This window comes from Microcaecilia unicolor, chromosome 2, assembly GCF_901765095.1.
Source record: "Microcaecilia unicolor chromosome 2, aMicUni1.1, whole genome shotgun sequence".
NCBI classification, from domain to species: Eukaryota; Metazoa; Chordata; class Amphibia; order Gymnophiona; family Siphonopidae; genus Microcaecilia; species Microcaecilia unicolor.
The window spans coordinates 330,821,919-330,829,668 of NC_044032.1; positions in this window are offsets into that span (position 1 = coordinate 330,821,919).

Below are 7,750 nucleotides of genomic sequence, written 5' to 3' on the forward strand. Positions count from 1 at the left end.
GTTCAGAGCAGCTCAGGCAGTTGTACTCCTCAAAACCATCCCAAATGGGCAGCGAGAGACTAGTCAGTAGTTAAACGTGTCTTAAAAACGAAAGTTTACAGTCTGGTTTTGAACATTTTTAAAATTTTCTAAGTGAAGATGAAGTGGTAGTCCATTCCACACTGAAGGGAATACAACAGTAAATACTTTGGCCCTGGCAAACTCATAGCAGATGTGCCTGAAGGAGGCGATTATACTACTACTTAACATTTCTACTACTTAACATTTCTAGAGCGCTACTAGGGTTACGCAGCGCTGTACAATTTAACAAAGAGAGACAGTCCCTGCTCAAAGAGCTTACAATCTAATAGACAAGTGAACGGTCGGTCCGATAGGGGCAGTCAAATTGGGGCAGTTTGGATTCACTGAACGGTAAGGGTTAGGTGCCGAACGCAGCATTGAAGAGGTGGGCTTTAAGCAAAGACTTGAAGACGGGCAGGGAGGGGGCTTGGCATAAGGGTTCAGGAAGGTTGTTCCAAGCATAGGGTGAGGCGAGGCAGAATGAGCGGAGCCTGGAGTTGGCGGTGGTGGAGAAGGGTACTGAGAGGAGGGATTTATCCTGTGAACGGAGGTTACGGGCGGGAACGTAAGGGGAGATGAGGGTAGAGAGGTAGTGAGGGGCAGCAGACTGAGTGCATTTGTAGGTAAGAAGGAGAAGCTTGAATTGAATGCGGTATCTGATCGGAAGCCAGTGAAGTGACCTGAGGAGAGGGGTGATATGAGTATATCGGTTCTGGCGGAATATGAGACGTGCAGCAGAGTTCTGAACAGACTGAAGGGGGGATAGATGGCTAAGTGGGAGGCCGGTGAGGAGTAAGTTGCAGTAGTCCAGGCGAGAGGTAATGAGAGCGTGGACGAGAGTTCGGGTGGTGTGTTCAGAGAGGAAAGGGCGAATTTTGCTGATGTTAAAGAGGAAGAAGCGACAGGTCTTGGCTATCTGCTGGATATGCGCAGAGAAGGAGAGAGAGGAGTCAAAGATGACTCCGAGGTTGCGGGCAGATGAGACGGGGAGGATGAGGGTGTTATCAACTGAGATAGAAAGTGGAGGAAGAGGAGAAGTGGGTTTTGGTGGAAAGACGATAAGCTCGGTCTTGGACATGTTCAGTTTCAGGTGGCGGTTGGACATCCAGGCAGCAATGTCGGATAAGCAGGCCGATACCTTTGCCTGGGTCTCCGCGGTGATGTCTGGTGTGGAGAGATACAGTTGGGTGTCATCAGCATAGAGATGATACTGGAAACCATGAGATGAGATCAGGGAGCCCAGGGAAGAGGTGTAGATTGAGAAGAGAAGGGGTCCAAGGACCGATCCCTGGGGAACACCAACAGATAAGGGGATGGGGGTGGAGGAAGATCCATGAGAGTGAACTTTGAAGGTGCGGTGGGAGAGATAGGAGGAGAACCAGGAGAGGACAGAGCCCTGGAACCCAAATGAGGACAGTGTGGCAAGAAGTAAGTCATGATTGACAGTGTCAAAAGCGGCGGATAGATCCAGGAGGATGAGGATGGAGTAGTGGCCTCTGGATTTGGCAAGGAACAGGTCATTACAGACTTTAGAAAGTGCTGTTTCTGTCGAGTGAAGAGGGCGAAAACCGGATTGAAGCGGATCAAGGATGGCATGAGAGGAGAGAAAATCAAGGCAGCGGCTGTGGACTGCGCGCTCAAGTGTCTTGGAGAGGAAGGGTAGGAGGGAGATGGGGCGGTAGTTGGAGGGACAGGTAGGGTCTAGTGATGGTTTTTTGAGGAGTGGCATGACTACAGCATGCTTGAAGGTGTCGGGGACAGTTGCAGTGGAGAGAGAGAGGTTGAGGATATGACAGATGGAGGGGGTGATAGTAGGAGAGATGGTGTTAAGTAAGTTGGTGGGGATGGGATCAGAGGAACAAGTGGTGCATTTTGAGGAGGAAAGAAGGCAGGCGGTTTCCTCCTCGGAGATATCAGGAAAGGAGGAGAAGGAGGTCTGGGTTGGTTGGTTGAGGGAGAGGGTTGAAGGGTGAAGAGGAGGAGGTGGCTTGGTAGTGAACTCAAGGTTGATCTTTTGCACCTTGTCGCGGAAGTAGTCAGCCAGTGATTGAGGAGAGAGTGACGGGGGGGTGGGAGCGGAGGGCACTTTGAGGAGGGAGTTAAGGGTGGCGAAGAGACGACGAGGGTTAGAGCTGAGAGAATTAGTCAATTGGGTGTAATAGTCCTGTTTGTCAAGGAATAGTGAGGACTGGAAGGAGGATAGCATGAATTTGTAGTGAAGGAAATCTGAATGGGTGCGAGATTTCCTCCAGAGGCGTTCAGCAGATCGGGCGCAGGAGCGAAGGTAACGGATGCAAGGGGTCAGCCAGGGCTGGGGATTAGTACGCCTTTTGGGACGGGAGGTGGATGGTGCAAGGGTGTCCAGAGCAGAGGAGAGAGTGGCATTGTAAGCGGAGACAGCCTCGTCGACAGACTCGGAGGACATGATGGAGGGGAGGAGATTAGAAATACTAGATGATAAGGTGGGAGGGTCAATAGCCTGGAGATTCCTGGAAGTAGTGGTTAATGTTGGGCGGGGCTGAGGGGGAGGGTGAAGAAGTGTGAAGGTGATCAGGTGATGATCAGAGACAGGAAGAGCTGAGGTGTGGAAATTGGAGGGTGAGCCGGAAGAGGAGAGGACGAGGTCAAGGCAATGGCCATCACGGTGAGTAGGGGTGGTGGAACATAGCTGGAGGTTGAAGGAGGATGTTAGAGTGAGGAACTGAGAAGCGTGGGAGTTGGACGGGTCATCAACGTGTATGTTAAAGTCTCCGAGAATGAGGGATGGAGATGAGGGTTCAAGAAAAACAGAAAGCCAGACATCGAAGTCGGTGAGGAAGGAAGAGAGGGATTTATCAGGGGGGCGGTAAATGACTGCCACTCTGAGTGGCAACGGGTAGAATAGACGGATGGAGTGGACTTCAAAGGATGAGAAGCAGTGAGACTGTGGTAGGAGGAGGGGTTGGAAGCTACAGGAGGGCGAGAGTAGTAACCCGACGCCTCCTCCGCGGCCAACTAGGCGGGGAGTATGGGAGAAGAGATAGCCTCCATGGCATAGAGCCGCAACTGAGGCAGAGTCGTCAGGGGAGAGCCAGGTTTCAGTTAGGGCAAGCAGGTGAAGGGAATGAGAGATGAAGAGATCGTGGGTGAAGGGAAGTTTGTTGCAGACCGAGTGGGCATTCCACAGTGCACATGAGAAGGGGAGGGAAGAGGGGGGGAGGAGGGGAATAGATATGAGATTGGAGACATCCCGGAAACGTTTGCATGGATTATACAGGTGTTGGGATGATCAGAAGTTTCTAGTTGGGAGGTAGGGTACTAGTATGCAATAGAGAGATAGTGGAGATCCTTGGTTGTTTGTTTTGTGTACCAGCATAAGGAATTTAAGGTGATTCTATGAGATATTGGCAACCAGCATTCTTCCTGGAGGAGGGTTTAGTGACATGGTCAAATTTTCACAATCTACTTCTTATTTGTAATCCTCTGGTATTGCTGACCCTCATACCGTAAAGAAGAGGATTGTAGTAATCCAAGCCAGTAATGACAAAAGAATAGACTAGGATATGGAGAGCTGCTTTGGTAAAGAGATGACATACAGAATATAATTTAAGTTTTTAAAAAGTCACATTTGATCATATTGGAAATGTTTGGTAGGAAGTTTAAGGTCCAATCTAACAGTACACCAAGGACTCTTTCAATAGGTCTGAAGGTAATCTGGATTCCTATCATAAATACAAGGGTAGAGAGGAGGAGGTGATCCCTTATGGGCCATCAAGAGTCTCCGAGATTTTTAGGGTTCAATTTTAGTTTGTGAATTACTAACTATTGTGCTGCCTGCATTACCTCGTTGTTCAGAGGAAATCAGGAAGGGAGAAAAAACTTTCACATCATTGTATATGTATTTGAGGCCTTGTGGTACAGTTGGTAGGTCGCAGCACTACTGAACCCATGACCTGAGTTCAGATCCCACACTGGGATTTCTATCAGGTATCCAGCCTGGCCAACTCATCCATCCATCCACCTATCCACTTTCAGTCAGTAAATAATGTGTACCTGGCCTTAGCTGGGGACTAAAAATGTCTGGGGAAGGTAAAGTCAAACCACACCACCTAATAGTCTGAAAAAAAAAGTTGCACAAGTGATGGCCCCCATAAGTCATTCGTGACTTAGTACAGTACAGTCTTAATTATCCAATGTAAACTGGACCGGTCCGTTGTCAGATAAGTGAAAAGTTGGATAACACAGAAAACAATATGAACCCCGCAAGCAATGCATGGAAAACATACTTTATGCACGAAGAACAGGCATAGGGTATCTTTAATTAAAATATTGTTTATTAACACTAATCAGCAATGAAAAAAAATTGTACAGCTGGCAATTTGAGCACAAATACAGAGCAGTATGCACAGCACAGCAATTGTACAGCAGGCAATGTGAAAAGAAATACTGTACAGGTACAGAACCGAGCAAGGGAAACTATATTTATCAACTGTATATACAGAAATACAGAGCCAAGCAGATCCCCATTTCTCAAGATCAGTGCATGTTCAGCCTCAGTCGAGTATGGGACCTGAAGTGACTGACTGGGTTAAAAACTGGTTAAGTGGAAGGAGACGGAGGGTAGTGATAAATGGAGCTTGCTCTGAGGAAAGGGCTGTTATCAGTGGTGTACCACAGAGTTTGATCCTTGGGTTGGCTCTTTTTAACATCTTCTTGAGTGATATTGCGGAAAGACTGTGGTAAGGTTTGTCCCTTTGTGGATGATACCAAACTCTGTAATAGGGTGGATACTGTGGAGGGTGTGGATGGTATGAAGAAGGATACAGTGAAGCTTGAAGACTGGTCCAATAATTGGCAACTAAGATTTAATGCTAAGAAATACTGGGTCATGCACTTGGGGTACAAGAATCCAAGGGGAACAGTACATTATAGGGAGTGAAGTGCTTCTGTGTACAAAAGAAGAGCAGGATTTGGGAGTGATCATGTCTGATGACCTTAAGGCAGCCAAACAGGTAGAAAAGGTGACTACCAAAGCCAGAAAGATGCTTGGGTGCATAAGGAGAGGGATGACCAGCAGTGCCCTTGTATAAGTCTCTGGTGAGGCCCCATTTAGAGTACTGCGTAAAATTTTGGAAACCGTACCTATGGAAAGATATAAACAGGATGGCGTCTGTCCAGAGAGTAGCTACAAAATTAGTAAGCGGTCTCAGTCGTAAAACATACAGGGACAGGCTTAGGAACCTCAGCATTTGTACACTGGAAGAGAGGCAAGAGAGAGGGGTATGGTAGAGACGTTTAAATACCTCGGTGATGTCAATATGCAGGAGGCAAGCCCTTTTCAAATGAAGGAAAACTCTGGAATGAGGGGGCATATGATGAAGTTAAGAGGAAATAGACTTGGGAGGAATCTAAGAAAATACCCTTTCGCAGAAAGGGTGGTGGATGCGCAGAATGGCCTCCTGGTGGAGGTTGTGGAGACGAGAACTGTGTCAGAATTTAAGAAAGTGTGGGACAGGCATGTAGGATCCCTTAGGAAAGGAAGAGTTAATGGTTACTGAAGATAGGCAGACTGGATAGGCCACTTGGCCCTTATCTGAAGTCATGTTTCTATGTTTCTATGAGTAGTCTTCTCCAGTCAATAACAGTACCGTATGAATCAGAAATAGACAGCCAAACCAAGCAGAGCCCTATGTCTCAAGACAGCAGAACTGCAACTGGAAACCCTCCAGATCGAAGAATTGAGTGTAAGAATAAATAAAGTGCTATAAATGTAAATGAACACAAAGGAAAACCGTAGATGTATATGTTGTACTGCATAAAACACATTGTGCACAAGAATCCTACCATGGTTCCATTTCTGCAAAAGCATGGCCTTAGATCAAAAATGAATCCTCGGCAGGAAAAGCAGGCTCTCGGGTCACATAGTGCAGGTCCAAATATTTCTGCAAAAGCACGGTCTTAGATCAAAACCTGGCAGGAAAGCAAGGTCTCAGCTCAAAACATCTTTAATGTTCACTTTGTTTAGCACTTCCTTTCTGCAAACCTTTCTGCTCTGTAGACAAAACAGTTTTTTTCCTCTTTCGACTGGAAAAAAATTGCTGCCATTGCTCTAAAAGCAAAATCTCAGTTCAAAACATTTTCAACGGTTCCCTCGCTGCACAAGCTGGGTCCAAGATCCAAAAATTACTTCCATGCTGTAATGTTATAAAAGCAAGGTCTCAGCTTAAAACTTTCAACTCTTCCCTTGCTGCAAAAGTGGAGTCCCAAATCCAAAAATTCACGCATAGAAGTATGGGCTCAAATCACAAACAGGAAAAGAAGCCACACACTTCTTAACTCTGATGAGGGGTGCATGAAGGAGTACCAGCTGTAAAGCATGGTTCCCTTGCAGAGAAGCACAGTCCTGGCTCAAACATGACTCAAAGATGGCTTCCTTGCAGCGCGTGAAGCCAGAAAACAGAAAGAGAAGCCACACACCAGTGTGGTCTGTCGGATATGCTGGATGGTCAGATTATTGAAGGTTAGATAATTGAGACTGTATTGTATATGGAGATCCTTGAGATTTTATGTATGTATGTGTGTGTATATATATATAGAGAGAGAGAGACAGACAGACACATGATATATTTACAATTCATAATTGAGTTAGTTTTCAATGGTCACATGATCCAATTTAGAAAACATTGTTGCCCTCAGCACATCATGTTTACAGAACAGAAAAAAACATGTCTTGAATTTTGACTTCTGTCACATTAATGGTCTCATGTCATTCTACAATATTTACTGCACTAAAAAGATTTTGATATTCGAAAGAAATGTTGACTACCTGTTTCTTACAACTTTTTTTTAATTGAATATCCTTGGGTGGGTAATAATTTTCTTTAGGCTACCCTCTGGATTTAATAAAATGCACTTGAGTAGAAAAGGTGATCCAAAGGAACATTAACACCGGTGCTTGACCCTAAGTTGTCACATAAGGCTTCTTTTACAAAGACGCACTAACGATTCCTGCTCAGCAAATGAGGAAGCCCATTCAATTCCTTTTGGCTTCCTCTCATTTGCTGCATGGGAATCACTAGCGTGGTTTAGTAAAAGAGGCCAATAGTCACTTCCCTGGAGCAATAACGCCTATAGTAATTCTGAAAACAAATCTTCATGAGATCAGGCTGTACATAAGGGCTTCAGTAGGAAACTATAAACCTTTAGGTCCATAATTGATGGTGAAATCTTAATTACTGGATAGTAAATGTTGTTCTTCCTCAAGAAGGAAGCAAATTCAATATAACCCTGAAATACTCAGTTTAGATAGATTCTGTATTTTTTACATAGCTCCTACTACTACTATTAGTCATTTGTATAGTGCTGTACACTTTATATGCAGGCACTTTCTCTGTCCCTAGAGGGCTCGCAATCTAAATTTTTGTACCTGGGTCAATGGAGGGTTAAGTGACTTGCCCAAGCTCACAAGCAGTGGGAATTGAATCAGGTTGCCAGGATCAAAGCCCACTGCACTAACCATAAGGCCACTCCTCCACTCCACAGCTATGCCCATACCATAGCTCCTTCCTTTCTTCATGTTAATATCTCTGCTCTTATAAGAAAAGCCATGGTGAATCAGTCCAAGTTCCAGTGAACCAGCAACCTGACTCCAACAGTAGCTAGTTCAAGTTGCAAATATCCAGCAGATCTCAAAAAGTAGAACTTTTTCTCT